Below are 15,196 nucleotides of genomic sequence, written 5' to 3'. Positions count from 1 at the left end.
TTCATCATGTCATAAAGTGTTTTTCGATTAAAAAAACAAGCTCAGTAACGTTGCGTCAGTATTTCAAATGCAGCAAAGTAATGACAATAAGGATGAGTCAATGTTTTACTTAATATTGGAAAGATAGGTCATGTTTTACTATACACTGTATAAAATGTAAATAAAAATCAGCTGAATCATGATTTTCCAGCTTCTTAAAAGTGAATGTTTTCTGATTTCTTTGCTCCATATAACAGAGAAACCAAGATCATCATTAAATCAAGGTTCAAGGAAACTATGACCAACAATTTCGGCCCAAAGAAATCATTGATTATTTGATAATAAAAATGCAGCCCTGGTTTATTTGGTCTTGATGGGAGCAGAATATCGTCTTTGAAATGGCTGCAGTAATAATGGTGAATGCATCAGCACAAAAGTGGTGTTTACACAGGTTTAAAAAAGCACGGTGAAAAATGACTGTATCAGACTGATACTCGAGGTCGTGATATCAGTATCGGACACAGGGAGAAAAAAAGGGATACCAAGTCCAATCCCTCTCTGCTGCAGCCGTGTAATGAAGATCGACCCCATCCTTGTCTCTATGTTCTATCATCACATTTAGCACCATCCCCCCAGGAAACAGGAGCACTGCACCTCCTCGTCCTCCTCCTCCTCCACTCAGCCTCCATCCTCTAAACTCATTCACCCCACCTTCCAGACACTCCTCCTCCTCCTACAAAATATGCTTTAATATATAGACATTTACATAACTTCTCAAGTAATACAACATGTGTTCTTATTTGAGCCTGGGCTGCAACAACTAATCGACTATTAGTTGATCAATAAATAATCCACAACTATTTTGAAAATGTATTAGTTGGTTTGAGTGTCATTATAACTTCTTAAATGTGAATATTCTCTCAGGTTTCTTTGCTCCATAATAACAAAGAAATCCAAATAAAACTGAATCGTTTGGTTTGTGGACAAAAACAAGACACTTGAGGACATCTTCATTTCCCAGTTTGACAAACGCTGATTGACATTTTCTGACATTTCATGGACCAAACAACCAATTGATTAAATGAGAAAATAATAATAATAATACTAAATGTTATAAACATGTTAGCGAGGATGTTTTAATTGGAAAAACAAGATAATTATAAATAATGAGGTGCCAGACGGACTGACAAAGATGCAGGCTCCCCCTTGTGGCACTTCAAAATAAATCACTAAGACTGTATGATGGAGTGCCAGTCAGCGTTTTAAATATGAATGATTTTCTCTATTCACAATTGTCCTGATAATGGAAATTGAACGTGTATATTTCTCATTTAAATTGGAGAAACACATTTTAAAATGATTATTGTGTGATATTTGTGCAGATCTATGAGAGACAAAGGGACGTGTACAGATCTAAAATGATATTTTGACACACATTTCATTCGTCTCATGACTAGTTGTGGTTGGGTGTTGTAAACGCCCGTCCCCGCCCTGCCAAACCCAGCTGAAGACATCGTTAACATGGAGGCGTGAAAGTGCAGCATCACATAAGTGATGAGTCAGAGATCCATGGCTTCATGGCTTTTCCAGTCACAGTCAATGGCACGGACGGCTCTCTGTTTCTCTGCCTCATACAAAAGCCAGTGAATGACGCAGCAGCAGCAGCAGCAGAACGAGCAGCAGCAGCAGCACGAGCAGCAGCAGCAGTAGCCTGGGCGTTTCGTTGACATCAGCGCGAGTCTAAACATGAATTACAGTCCAGAGATAAACAAACCTGTTTACTGTCTGTTTATGCTTCACTAGCTACAGTCTCATTCGTCCCGCAGCATTGGATTTATCTCATGTTTTTGCCTATAGATGGAGGCGGTGGTGGTGGTGTGTGTGTGTGGGGGGGGGGTTAAAGTCACGAGCGTGAAAAGTAAATTTAAAAAAGAAAAACCTCAGCAAATGATACTGATGTCATCTTAAGCGTCAGTGCACCTGTAGGGAAATAACACAGACAAACGCTGTGGGTTTAGGGGGCCAATATCTCTAAAATCACTGCAACTAACGGCTATTTTTGTGATTAATCGAGTACTTGTTGGGTCCATAAAAATGTCAAAATGATGTTGTTTTGTCAACATAAACCATCATTTTTCAGTTTTCATGAATTCTTTGTTATACGGAGCAAATAAACCAGAAAATATTCACATTTAAAAAGCTGAAGGCTTGTTTTAATTCTAAATTAAACTCATGCAGAGTGACAATACACTGTAAATACACTCTAAAATAAAAAAATATCTACGGTTAATGATCTGTATTACCTTAAAATACACTTATTACCTCTCGTATGGATACGTACGTGTGTTAGAAACAATAAAAAGTGAGTATAAAAACAGTAAAATTCTGATATAACACAAATAATTAAGCTTAAATTTAAACTCCGATGTTTTACAAATGTATTCAGTATAAATAAATATGATGATCATCAAATCACGATATGAAGATATCCAAAAGACAAGAGGAGGAGGAACGACTCACTATAAAGGCAAAAATGACTGGCACAGTTCCAAAAATACCCTTTACGTCCAATCCCAACAACCAAATATATATATAAATAAATAAATAAATAAATGAAGTACTCAGCTCCATTATGGCTAATGAATGAAGCTTATCAATCTTTCATTTGGCTGCGACCGCCTCCTCAATCGCCACATTACTGAGGAACTGTCAATAACTGCCCGCACAAGCCCCGGCTCGGAGCTAATTTCCAGCGTCAGACCACAGATAAGAGTCCACCCCCTCCTCCTGAATCTACCTCACACAGGAAAACAAACAAAACAAACAAAAAAAGGGGTCTGGAAAACACGCTGAGCCACTTCCTCCCCTGCCGTGGTGGTGGTGGTGGTCGTGTGTCCCCTCCCCACTTGTTATCCCTGTCCTGTTTGACCCCAAACAGCTTGGCTCACTCACACACACACACACACACACACAAGCGCACACATACTATGGTCCAAAGCATTTTTTAAATAAAAACAAATAAGAGCAGACTGACAGGTTAAAAACTGTCCAGCCGTCACTGAATGCATGCTTTCTTTACACATGGACAGTTCCACTAGAGAGAGAGACACACACAGAGGGAAGTAGGGCTAATAAGTAGGGCACTGAAGACAGATCAATGAAAAGGCAACTGTGTTTTGTCTATTATTAGCTATAATCAAATATCACGAGGGGAGAGAGAGAGAGAGAGGGACAGAGAGAGGGGCAGAGAGAGAGAGAGAGAGAGAGAGAGAGAGAGAGAGAGAGTTGTGCTTCCTTATGCTTTGAACTCGTTTGGATAAGTTTGTCACACGCGCACTAACGTCCACATGATAACTGTAAACAGAAAACAGGCCATAGTCCGACTAAGAGAAACAATTGGATTCATCGGTCGTATATGTCTGGCTCCGCCTCCGTAGGTGGCCCTGTATCTCTCTATTAGCTGGTTGGACTAATGTGTTTACATGACATTAAAAAAAAAAAACAGAATTATTGTCTTAGTCCGACTAAGACTAGCTCAACTTGAGTCGGACTAATGTGTTTACGTGAGATTAAGAAAACTGAATTACTGTCTTAGTCCGACTAAGACTAGCACGATTTTAGTCGGACTTAAGTGTTAAAGTGACATTAAGAAAACTGAATTATTGTCTTAGTCTGACTAAGACTAGCTTGATTTCAGTCAGACTTATGTGTTTTTTGTGAAATTAAGAAAACTGAATTATTGTTTTAGTCCGACTAAACTCAGACTTTTAACACAAAAGTAAGGATTAAAAAAAGGACCAAAATCAACCAGGTATAATGAGGGCTGGGAGTCTAGGAGCATTTGTTTTGAATGAAAATCTATTTTCTCTTTTACTCCCTCCACTGACGCTAATCTTGGGCTTCCGTATTTGAGATAAGATCTCAGGATTATTTGAAGCCAGTAGAAAACTTGTTGAAAAGGTTTAGATTTTCTGCAGTTATTTACAACGGCAGGGTCAGCCATCTTGTTTCAAGGCTTGTATTTGTTGCACTTTAATCCCACGAGGGAAAATCGAAAGAAAATAAAAGGAAGGAAAAGTGAGAAAATCGAAAACAACAAGAGAAAATTATAAAGACAAGTGCATGATTTTTGGGGGCTGGTGGAATCAATACTTCATTATTACGCTGTTTTATCCATTCAATCAAATAATTGCAGTGTCTCTTTGATTCCAATATTGCACTTGGGCACAATGCACTTTAGATTATTTTGCGGTTAATTTGCGCGGCCCTACTTAACAGTGTAATAATGACGGCTCATTTCTTGCTTGGTCGTGCCTGCTGCCCGACTTCCTGCTCCGAAATGTCAATTCGCATTAAAAGAAGAACAAATGACCTCGCGGCTCGTCTGGTGAAAACCTAATAACCTTTTCCCTGGTGTGCTTTACTGCAGTCGATGAGACTGCTTCTCGGCTCCAATTCCAATAAAGTTCAAATATTTATTTATTATTCCCTAACAGCATTCATTTGTTACCAGAAACAACATGACAAATGCTTTTAAATCTTAGTTTTTAATACAAAAACTGTATGACAAAGTTAGATTTTTAATAATTAGTTAAAACAAAAAGTGTTCTTTAATTAATATTTCAGGAAGAAGCATCTTTGTGTATAATGATGGAGGATTTATGCCCCTCTTTTTTTGTCCATACACCTACATCACAACTCTGAGCATCTACCAATACGACACAGTAGTTTTCCGTCTTTTAAATCCGTTAACAACACATTTGTGTTGATGCATTACCACTGAGTTATAACCAGACATAAATCTCCAACTGTGCAACAGATATTGAGCCTCGTAAATAAGTAATAAACAACATGATTCAGTGAAAATGCTGCTGCTGCTTCTCCGTGATGTTGTTACAGTCTAAAGTGCAGTGGTTTCTCAGTCCTTGCTGTGAGGTTAGACCCACTGTCCTGCATGTGTTTTTAAGAAGTTCCCCTGCTCAAACACACCTGATTCAAATCGTCAGCTCGTCAACAAGCTCTGCAAACGCCTGATAACGACCCTTTGATTTGAATCAGGTGTGTCAGAGCACAGAAAACATCTGAAACACGCAGGGTTAGAGGGTCCACAGGACCAGGAAAATTGTGGTTTTTACTCTGTTGGTCTTGGGCTTGGCCCACTTTACTTATTTGCTGTAAGGAAAGTTAAAGTGAACATTTTTCTTTAAAACACTCAATGTCTGGTTTATTTATTGACGTATAGAGGACTGTTGTTCTCCTTGTATCGTCATTTTTTTAATCAGTTTAACTTGCCTGAGGTGGTTAGTTTAAATGTGAGAGGTTATCATGACGACTTTAGCCTGTTTTGCTGGTGAAGTGTTATAGACTGCGGCATCTTTGTGGATCATCTAAAGCCGGAATGTCCAAAGTCCAGCAAAATCAGCTTTGGTTCGGTTTTATAATTATTTATTATTATTATTTATACATGTGTATATACATAAATATAATAATAAACACAGCTCAAGTTCAAAATAGATATAAAACGGTACATTCATTGTATGAAACTTTTGAATAAGATTTTCCTATAACTGTTGGTGTCATGCACCTGTATATATTATTATTATGTAAATATTATCCAACTCCAGAGGTGGAAGAGAGGCAGAATAGTTTTTTTGTTTTGTTTTCTCCTCCTGCATGGCTAAGATCAGGGGTCTGCAACCTGTAGCTTTGAAGAAAATACTTTTTAGTAGAGGTGAAGGCATAAATAAAAGTGCATCAAATCTAATGTCTATGTCAAATGCGATATTGACAAACCTCCCCGAAAGCCAATCCCTGACACTTAAGTGAAGTACAGTGTGTACATGAAGAAGTACCACAACGTCCATGTTTAGATCCATGTACTTTTGTACCAGGTAGGTTTTCTCAAGCATAAACTACATAAAATTGTTTGATTTTTCTACACTTTATAAGAGGTTAGGTGTAAACAGCAGGTTTTCTTTTTGTAGTTCTTAAATTTCATAAATTAGACAAACTGTAGTTCTTTAAATATACTGTATATACACATATATAAAAACTTTATACATGATATTATCTTTATTTTAGGGTCAAATAGGTTTAGGTTTAGGCTACAGGGAATCTTCACATTATCACCTGGTCAAAGTTGGGGGGGGGGGGGGGGGCAGACAGCATCTTGCATAGGGCCCCCACAAAGCTAGAAACGGCCGTGGAAGCGGTACAGTGAACAGTGCAGCGTGCATGTTAACGCATACTGATTTAATCTTTGCCTTTCAGCATCACATTTCACTTGTTTCCTTTGCAGTCAATGCAGTGATTATGGCGCTAGCATAGCGAACAACCACCAGCGGGCAGTGCTACAACAACAACAACAACAACAACAACAACATTATCATTAGTAGTAATGTCGTATAGTAGAGTATAGTAGCCGAATAACACCGTAACAACAAGTGTGATTTAATAAACACAGCACAACTGCAGTGACAACAAAAAAAAAAGGGGGGGGGGGGGGGTGCTAGGTAGCTGCTAAGCTAACTACCTGCAGCTTACCTGATGACGGAGCTGTCACATCCAGCTGCCGCTTCTCGAGGGCGCTATTTCGGTTGGGGAAGTGGAAGCCACGGCCTGGAGGAGCGGAGGACGTCAGCTAAAAAAAACAACAACTGACACGGTGAAGATATTCCTCTCCCTTTTCCTTTTCTCTCTCCCGCTAGCAAACTTTTGTTTTCCCCACTGGTGTCCGTGTCCTCGTGTTTGTGTGAGTGGAAGGCAGCGATATTCTGTCGTGTGCTATCGCTCACTAGCTCGCTAACTACTTTACAGACAACGCTCGGAAGCAACAAGCGATTTTGACAGTTCGGAGGAATGTTGAATTCGCTTCGCCGCGGGGTCACCGCTGAGCATTAAATGTTCATAAACCACGTATTAGCAGCACTTTTAGCGATTATAAACTGCACTATAAACATACACAAGCTAGTTAGTTAAGAGGTTACGCTAAATGTGGCGCTGCGAAATCAAAGGAAATCGACTTTTACTCGGTAAACAACACAGTTACCACCCTGCACTGATTGTGGTACAGTCCAGAGGAACCAAGGATGAAGGGAGAGGAGGGGGGGTGTTCTCGTTGCCAAGGAAACAACAGTGAATCTCCCTCGGGAAGAAGATGTGGCCACTGATTTATGAACCAGTGCTTGTCTGTCTGTCTGTCAAAGTCGTCTGCTGCCATCGACGTGATGAAAACATCCAAAAACAGCACATTTACTCTTTATTCTGAAGCTCTAATCTTATCTGATGTGTCTATAGAAGCCTTAAAAATATTTAAACTTGATCATCTTTGTAATTCAGACGTATTTATATCGATTTATTTGGCTAAAAAGATATAGTTGTGTCACGCTTTAAAACACTCACTTTCCTGCACCAAACCCCATAGAGAAAAGCCACAATTTTACATCATGGGACACAAGAGTTGTTGTTCTACTGTTGTCTCCATCACTAAGTTTAAAGGTGTTATTCTGTGACTTCAGGGTTTTAAATCCTCAGTTTGGATTCACCTCAGTGCCACAAACTGACCAAATGAGGCAGCAGTAGACCAGTAGCTCCTGTTTTCCTGTGAGCTAAAAACATTGATTTTATCTATGGACTTTGGTGTGTGGGGGAGTTAGCAGCTTAAAAACTGTAGTTTCAAGTCAAAAAAGGACGTCTAACATCGAGATAAAGTGACAAATATATACACAAGATTTTATCTCATGTAATCATACCCTGCAAATTAGCACATTGTCACCTCCTGATGCCTGACGTAGGAGAACGCACATCTCCAGCATCTTGCAGCCTAATAATTGCATACAGCTGGTCGGATTAAGCAGCCTGTGACACACAGGGACCCGTTGTCAGCAAAAGGAGCGCGGCAAGTCAACAAGGAGCGAGTCACAAATATTCTCGGAATGAGCAGAGAGGCACAAATTTAGCCCCGGCGACTGCTGCCCACGCCATGTGCTGCTGCTTATTGAGTGCGTGCGGACAAAGAGCGTAGCCATCACAGGTCCTGCTCTGTCAGGGCCGAGGCCTGCTGCAGTGGACTGCTTCAGGGACTGAAGACACCCCAGTTTGTGATGATGTGACCAGTGACATCGATGTCTGAGAACCAGCCTGAGAAAAATCCCATTTTAACCACTGTTTTAAACTGCTTTTACTCCTCTGCACCAAAGCCCATAGAGAAAACCACGGTTGTTTATGCACTGTAGCCTCTGTTTTTAGCTCGAAAAGGTTGTTTAATTGCGAGAAAAAGTTACAGAAATATACTTAGATGTCTTGTGATTCCTTATATTTAGTGTGTTTTTGGCAGCCATGTTTTCAGTACTTGGCTCCCACATAAAAACAAAGTCATTGTTCAAAAAACAAACCCTGAACTATCCCTTTAAACATTTTCACCCAGTCGCCGTTTCCTCACATGTGATACAATATAGATTACATCGTATTTTCCTTTTTGCTGAAATGGATCCAGGTGGAATGGATGAAGCAATATGAGGAAAATGGCCCCAGCAGTTGATTTATGATGATGCATAACTCGCTGTTTTGTCAGTGGACAAATGAGTCCACCTCAAAATGGATCCTCTCAGCATTTTGAATAAACTCTGCCAGTGCGGTGCCCCGTGTGCGCTTCTGTGAGTCACTTTGTTTCATGATTATCCTCAATCCATCATCCCTCAGGTCTTGTGACTCATAAAATGCTCATCAGAGTCGTAGTGGGAGTCAAATACGCAGGTGATCTCCTCACAGTCCATTAATCTGACATCACACACACACACACTTGGACACAGGTGACTTTTAGGGACATTTCCTGGAAATCTATCCTATATCTAATTATATTGCATCATCACTGCTCTAGGCCTAATTTGACCTTCTGACCTTCTTCATTACCTGTGCACAATTAACTGGGATTTAATCTGAAATTTGTCCCCAAATGTAGCATAATACACACACACACACACACACGGCTCTAAGCTCTTTCCATGGAAACATGGATGCTACGTTGAGCATTTGGCTTAAAAGCTTTTATAATCAGGTAAATTCTGATTTCATGATTCTTGATGTGAGAGCTGTGTGGTTGTGTGTGTGTGGTAGGAAGGTGGGTACGAGGGAAGGAAGGAAGGGTAGATAGGAAGGGAGGGAGGGAGGAAGAGAGGTGGATACGTGCGTAGGAAGTCAGGTAGGTAGTTAGGTAGGTATGTATGGGTAGGAAGGAAGGGAGATAGGAAGGAGGGAAGGAAGGCAGGTTTGTAGGTAGACGTATTGCTAGGTAGAAAATAAAGGAAAGAAGGTAGCTGGGAAGGTGGGAAGGTAGGTAGGTAGGTACAGATAGGAAGGAAAGATGCTAGGAAAGTAGGTATATATGTAGGAAGGGAGGAAGAGTGGTGGATAAGTGTGTAGGTAGGTAAGTAGGAGGGAAGGAAGAGAGTAAGGAAGGTAGTTAGAAAATAATTAAGGAAAGAAGGCAGGTAGGCATATCTAGGAAGGAATTAGAAATGGGGGAAGAAAGGGTATGTATGTACTGTAAGTGGGTAGGAAAGAAGGAAGGAAGGAAAGTAGGTAGTTACGTATGGGCAGGAAGGAATATAGGCAGAACAGTAAGTATGAGGGAATAGGTAGGAGGGAAGGAAGGAGGAAAGGTTGGTATGTGTGTAAAGGAAGAATAGGTAGAGTATAGGAAAAAAGGAAGGAAGGAAAGTAGTACGTATACTAATGTAGGAAGGAAGGATCAAAGGTAGGAAAGGAAATATGGAGGACAGAAAGGTAGGTGTGTAGATGGGTAGAAAAGAAACAAGTGTATCAACACAGTATGAGACACATGACAATCTATATACAATTAAAACTGACAAAAGATTAAAATAAAAGACATAATATAAAAGAAAACATAGATTATAAGAACACATTCCACAGCTGTACAGACAAAAATAAATACAATTCAACACGAAATAATCCAGTTAATCCAGTTGTAAACAAAGACATGACGCTGCCGGGTTAGATAAGTGTGTGTGTGTGTGATGTTGCTGCTGTTTTCTGTCAAACTCTCATGGCTTCACTGTGAGTTTGACAGAAACTGCGGCTGTTTCCCTGCCTCACGCCTCCTCACCTGATCTCAAGGTCCACTCTACAGACTGCTACAGCAAGGAAATGTACAGGCGAACACACACAGCACACGGGCAGGCGTCTGCTTCACTTCAATTTTCTGCGTATTTTTAAAATCACATATGTCCTCTCGTAACCAAAGAAACCACAGAAATGTCTTAAAAATAGATTTCTCTGGTTAAAAATCTGCCGTATTAGGAGTGAAATCTGTCGCGGATGAAAATAAGTCAGTGTATCAGCTGCTAAACATAAAATATCTCATTAAACTGATCCTGGTTTGGGTATTTTGTGTGTTTTTCTAGCCCAGGGCGTGCTTTACACTTTTGTTTGCAAGTGTGTGGGAGTTTTTTCGAGAAGCACGCCGGCAGCAGTGCTTTTACAAATACCTCCTCTGCATTGGGATCAATATGTTCGGCCTTCAGGGATGAGCTTGACCCGTGTGAGCATTTTTTCATAATCACTTACATCTTGAAAACAACGTTTTTTTTCCCCCCTCTCGCTGACTTGCATCACATATGGACAGATAAAAAAAATCACATTAATAAATATTTATATCCACCCGTAAGAGGGAATAGTATTAGTATTTTAAAGTGAATTGAATTCCTGGCTTCATTAGCAGACATTTTCTGCCTCTTCACCTGCGTGTTTACGTGTTATTTCAGGTTTTTCACTCCCACACCAAACTCCATGGAGAAAATCACAGATTTTACATTGTTGATCTCACTGCTGCCTCCATTACTGAGTTAAAATGTCTTCCTCTGTGACTGCGGCGTGTGAAATTCTTTGCGATGATTTACCTCAGTGACACAAAGTGACCACACGAGGCAGTGGTACACCAGCAGCTGCTGTATCGCCTGGAGCTAAAAACACACAGTTTCTCTATGGAGTCTGGTGCAGGACAGTTAGCTGTTAAAAAATGTCCGTTTCCAGCAAGAAAAGTCAGTGTAAGTTTGAGATAAAGTGTTGAAAATATTCCTAAGATATCGTAGATTTGAGCATGAGTAGATTTTATAAAGTGAGTTTATTGAAAAGTGGCTAAAAGATGTTTCTATCTTGTGTGGTGTCATGTCCTAAGATTTACATGTATTTCCTATTATCTCTTGTTTATTACATTAAGATTTTTATTAAATTAAATGTGAGGGATCATTAATACGACATTGTTGATGACATATGTCAACTTTAGCAAATCAATTTTTTCAATTCTAGAAAAGTTTGTGTTGCTCACTCCCCTGCACCAAACTCCATTGAGAAAATGAACAATTTTACACCACAGCTCACAGGCGTTGTTGATCGACTGCTGCCTCCATGAGTAAGTTTAAATGTATAATTTGGTAAATTCGGTGTTTAAATGGCTTTGTTGGGATTTACCTCAGTGACACAAAGTGACCACACGGGGCAACAGTAGACCAGCTGCCCCTGTGTCCCCATGAGCTAAAATTGCTGTTTTTTTCAATGGAGTTTGGCCTGGGAGAGTGAGCGGTTCAGATTTCAAGATAAAAAGATATAAAACTTGTATTGTTGTTATTTAATTGCCTTTATTTTGATAAACAATACGTCCCTTCTTTATTTTCTCAATTAATTGATTAGTTGTTTTTACTTATAAAATACTATAATCATATCTATCATAATATATAATTTTAGCTAATGATGGTTTCAGTAAAGAAAATAAAAAGAGAGAGAGAGAGAAATGAAAATCTTGGATACGTCAGAAGACATTACACATTACCATGACAACGCAGCTGTTGTCTTGTCAAGGTTGCCAGCAGCAACAAAGAGGAGACCCCGTCTGTTCGGCTCTCCATCAGGGAAGGATTGAAATAAATCTCTCGTGGAGCCATTACTCGCCGCTAAAATGGAACCGACACGTTCCCTGAAACTGCACGGCCCCAGAAATCAATGTGCTTTCCCTCACCACGGCCCAAAGTGCCTCCAAATACAGTAAAGGAATTTTTATTATTCATGAGGCTGCAGGTTCACGCGAGGCCAGCAGGCCTCGGCTCAGACTCCGTAATGGCTGAGCCGCCCTTCATCACGGCCGGACCCGGCCTGTGATCCCAGCCTGGCATTCACTTAGTCCAAAGGATCCAGACTGCTCTGAAATATTCAATAATGCATTAAGGATCACAGGGAAGCCGCACACCCACACAGAGGCAGAGGGGTAGTGATTAAATGCATAGAGTTCAGTGTTTCTGAGGTCTTCTCGGACACTCGCTCTCTCTCAACACACGGCTGTCGACGGGGACACAAGGACAGACTGATTTCAGCCACTTGACCAAAGGCTGCCGCACATCTGCAGAATATATTTGTTGCTTTATCTCACTGTTAGACTGGAAAGTGAAGTTTGTAAATGCACACCAAACCCCATAGAGAAAATCAGTGATTTTAACTCATGGGGACACAGGAGCTGCTGGTCTACTGCTGCCTCGTGTGGTCACTTTGTGTCACTGAGGTAAATCTGAACGAAGGATTTTAAATGCCGAATTATCAAATTAACACTATTCAACTTACCGATGGAGGCAGCAGTCGCTCAACAACTCCTGTGTGCTGTTGTGTTGCTGTGATGTTAAAATCACTGATTTTCTCTATGGGGTTTGGTGTGGGAGAGTGAGCGGTTTAGAAAGTGGCACAAACTTCATTTTCCTGTTGAGTGAATTCAGTCAAAACATATTTAGACTTAATGATTTAAGCCTTTAATGACTTAAGTATTCTGTATTTTGAACGAGAAACAAGAATGAGAGTTTAAGTATAGCCTGTGGCGACGTGATGGACATTGTTTTGCATGCTTGTGTGTGTACATCAGAGATAATAATAACCTGTCTCAAGGATATTCATCAGTTTGAAATATTGATGCCTCTGCTGCAGCAGCCTTGCAGCAGGCGAACCTCCTCCATTAGCACAGAGATGCTGACCTCCTAAAAACAAACAAACAAACAAACAAACAAACAAACAAAAACAACCCGGCTGTCCCTGACTACCCAAGGATATTTGTAAAAATGTGACTCATTTACCACACTTTCACACTCCACTCCTTTTTATGGCTAATGTTGCATCTGAGTAACAAATAACAAAACTATTATATGCCGCACAATATTACTGTTTTATGTTGCTTTATTTGATTTTACTTGAAAAAGTTGTTGTTTTAAAGAAAGTTTCCTGAAGAAATGTACATATATATGTTAAAATTAAGCTTATTTATTGTGTTGAATCTTACGTTAAAGTTATTTAATGAAGAAATCACTGAGCTCTAAGAACAGGAATCCTTCCTTTTGCCCTTGAACTGGGCAGATTTAAAACAATGTAATTCTATCTTTAACTAACTTTACTTTTTATAGTATTATTGTTAATATTTTACTATATTGTACTTTAACATATTATGTGGAAACGTGTGTTTATTATTTATTACCTTTATCTTTACTGTCTTTTACCCACTTTACTAAAAAAGGACTTACAGTATCTTATCTTATCTTAAAGGTGTAAACTTAAAAATTACAATCCATAACAAAGTATAAGTGGTAAAAGAGCTAAAATTAGTAAAAGGAAATGGATTAAAATCTATAAAGAACTTAAAAATAAGTAAGTAAATGAATAAATAACCCCTGTTTCTTCTCTTTAATCCCTCAGAAATGAGTTCCTGCCTCATCAGGACCAGGTTTTTGGTCTCGGACTACAGGTCCTGACAAGGTCAGTGTTTATGTCACACACACACGTATAATTGATTTCTAATCAGCCATGCGAGCCTCGTCATCATCATCATCATCATTGCTCAGAGCGTCTTCCTCCTCCTTCTTCTTCTTGCTCTGCACTGATCACATTACTGTAACCATCACACGTTGCCATGGTGATTTATTTGGCGTGTGATTCGCAGTGGAAATGTATTTACAGATGAGCGTGTGGGTGGACGAGGAGGCGAGGGCGGTGACACACAAGCCCTGACCTCTGAGATTAAACGCACTGTCCAAACTCAATCAAATCAATACTGAGATTATTTTTAATCCAGTTAGTTTAAGTTAAATTGGTACTTTGTACAAATAAAAGCAACTCTTTTTTAGATAGATATTAAAAATACCCCAATATTTTTATTTCAGTGCAAAAACTGACAGCTGTTACATTAGGAGGAACTCCAATAATGGGTTGATTGCACCATCTAGTGTCCATTGCTGGTATTTGGCTGGAAACCCAGTGTTATGTTCAGTTTTAAAGCTCCTGACATGATCCAAATTTGTGCATTTAACTACATTTAATTTTCGTGTAAATATTCATGTTTATTCTATTGTTTATGAGTGACTTGTGCCAGGTTTGGCGCCATCTCCTGGTGTATTTACATGCCCACGCCCTCTCGACACATCACAATCCCAAACTCATCATTTGTATCTGCATCCAAAAAGTCTATGCTGTCTTTAGAACATCATCTTAACTTTATCTCACTGTTTTAAAAGCGTTTTCGACTGGAAACTGCAGTTTGTGTCACTTTGCAAACTTCACTCACTCTCCCACACCAAACCCCAAAGAGAAAATCACAGCACACAGGACTTGTTGATCCACTGCTGCCTCCATCGCTACATTCAAATGTCTTATTTTGTGACTTCGGTGTTTGAAAATCTAAGTTTGGATTTACTGCAGTGACACAGAATGACCACAAGGGGCAGCAGTAGACCAGCAGCTCCTGTGTCTCCATGAGCTTAAATCACTGATTTTCTCTATGGACTTTGGTGTGGGAGAGTGATTACAAAGAAAACTGGATTCAAACAAAAACACAATTTATCATCATGCAACTCAGAATATACTGTATCCTGCTTTCAGTGCCCCAGAGGGAACGCACAGCAGTGAACACAAAAGAAGGAGATGAGACGTTAAGCCTCTTAGATTTGAAGTCAATGTGGCACGAGGAGGAACATGTAAACAAAAGAGACGCTAACAAAAGGCACACGCCATCGTGAGCCCGCCTTAATCCTCACAGTGAGTCCTTCCACAGAAGCACCACTGGAGGGCAGCACAACAGAGGGAGACGAATACACGACACGAGGGCAGCCTCCTACCTTATTCTCACTACATTTACAAACACAAGGCAAAGGAAACAGGACAGAGTCGACACTTGGGG

General features: G+C 39.9%; 1 protein-coding gene across 11 annotated transcripts in view; it reads right to left on the bottom strand.

Moving 5' to 3' along the window:
- LOC131474247 (muscleblind-like protein 2a) overlaps positions 1 to 6,918 on the bottom strand; it is a 58,122-nt gene extending 51,204 nt beyond the window's left edge. For 3 of the 11 annotated variants that reach the window (XM_058652018.1, XM_058652056.1, XM_058652089.1), the window contains exon 1: positions 6,523 to 6,917. The gene's annotated coding sequence lies outside the window, so the exon portion shown is untranslated. Of the gene's footprint in view, positions 1 to 6,522 lie in introns of all 11 variants that reach the window. The other 8 variants (XM_058652049.1, XM_058652032.1, XM_058652093.1 and 5 more) reach the window with 6 other exon arrangements.
- Between the last annotated feature and the right edge of the window lie 8,278 nt (positions 6,919 to 15,196).

The sequence above is a fragment of the Solea solea genome, chromosome 2 (assembly GCF_958295425.1).
Source record: "Solea solea chromosome 2, fSolSol10.1, whole genome shotgun sequence".
Lineage (NCBI taxonomy): Eukaryota > Metazoa > Chordata > Actinopteri > Pleuronectiformes > Soleidae > Solea > Solea solea.
Note: the sequence above shows the minus strand (reverse complement) of the source record. Positions and strands in the feature narration are given on the sequence as shown.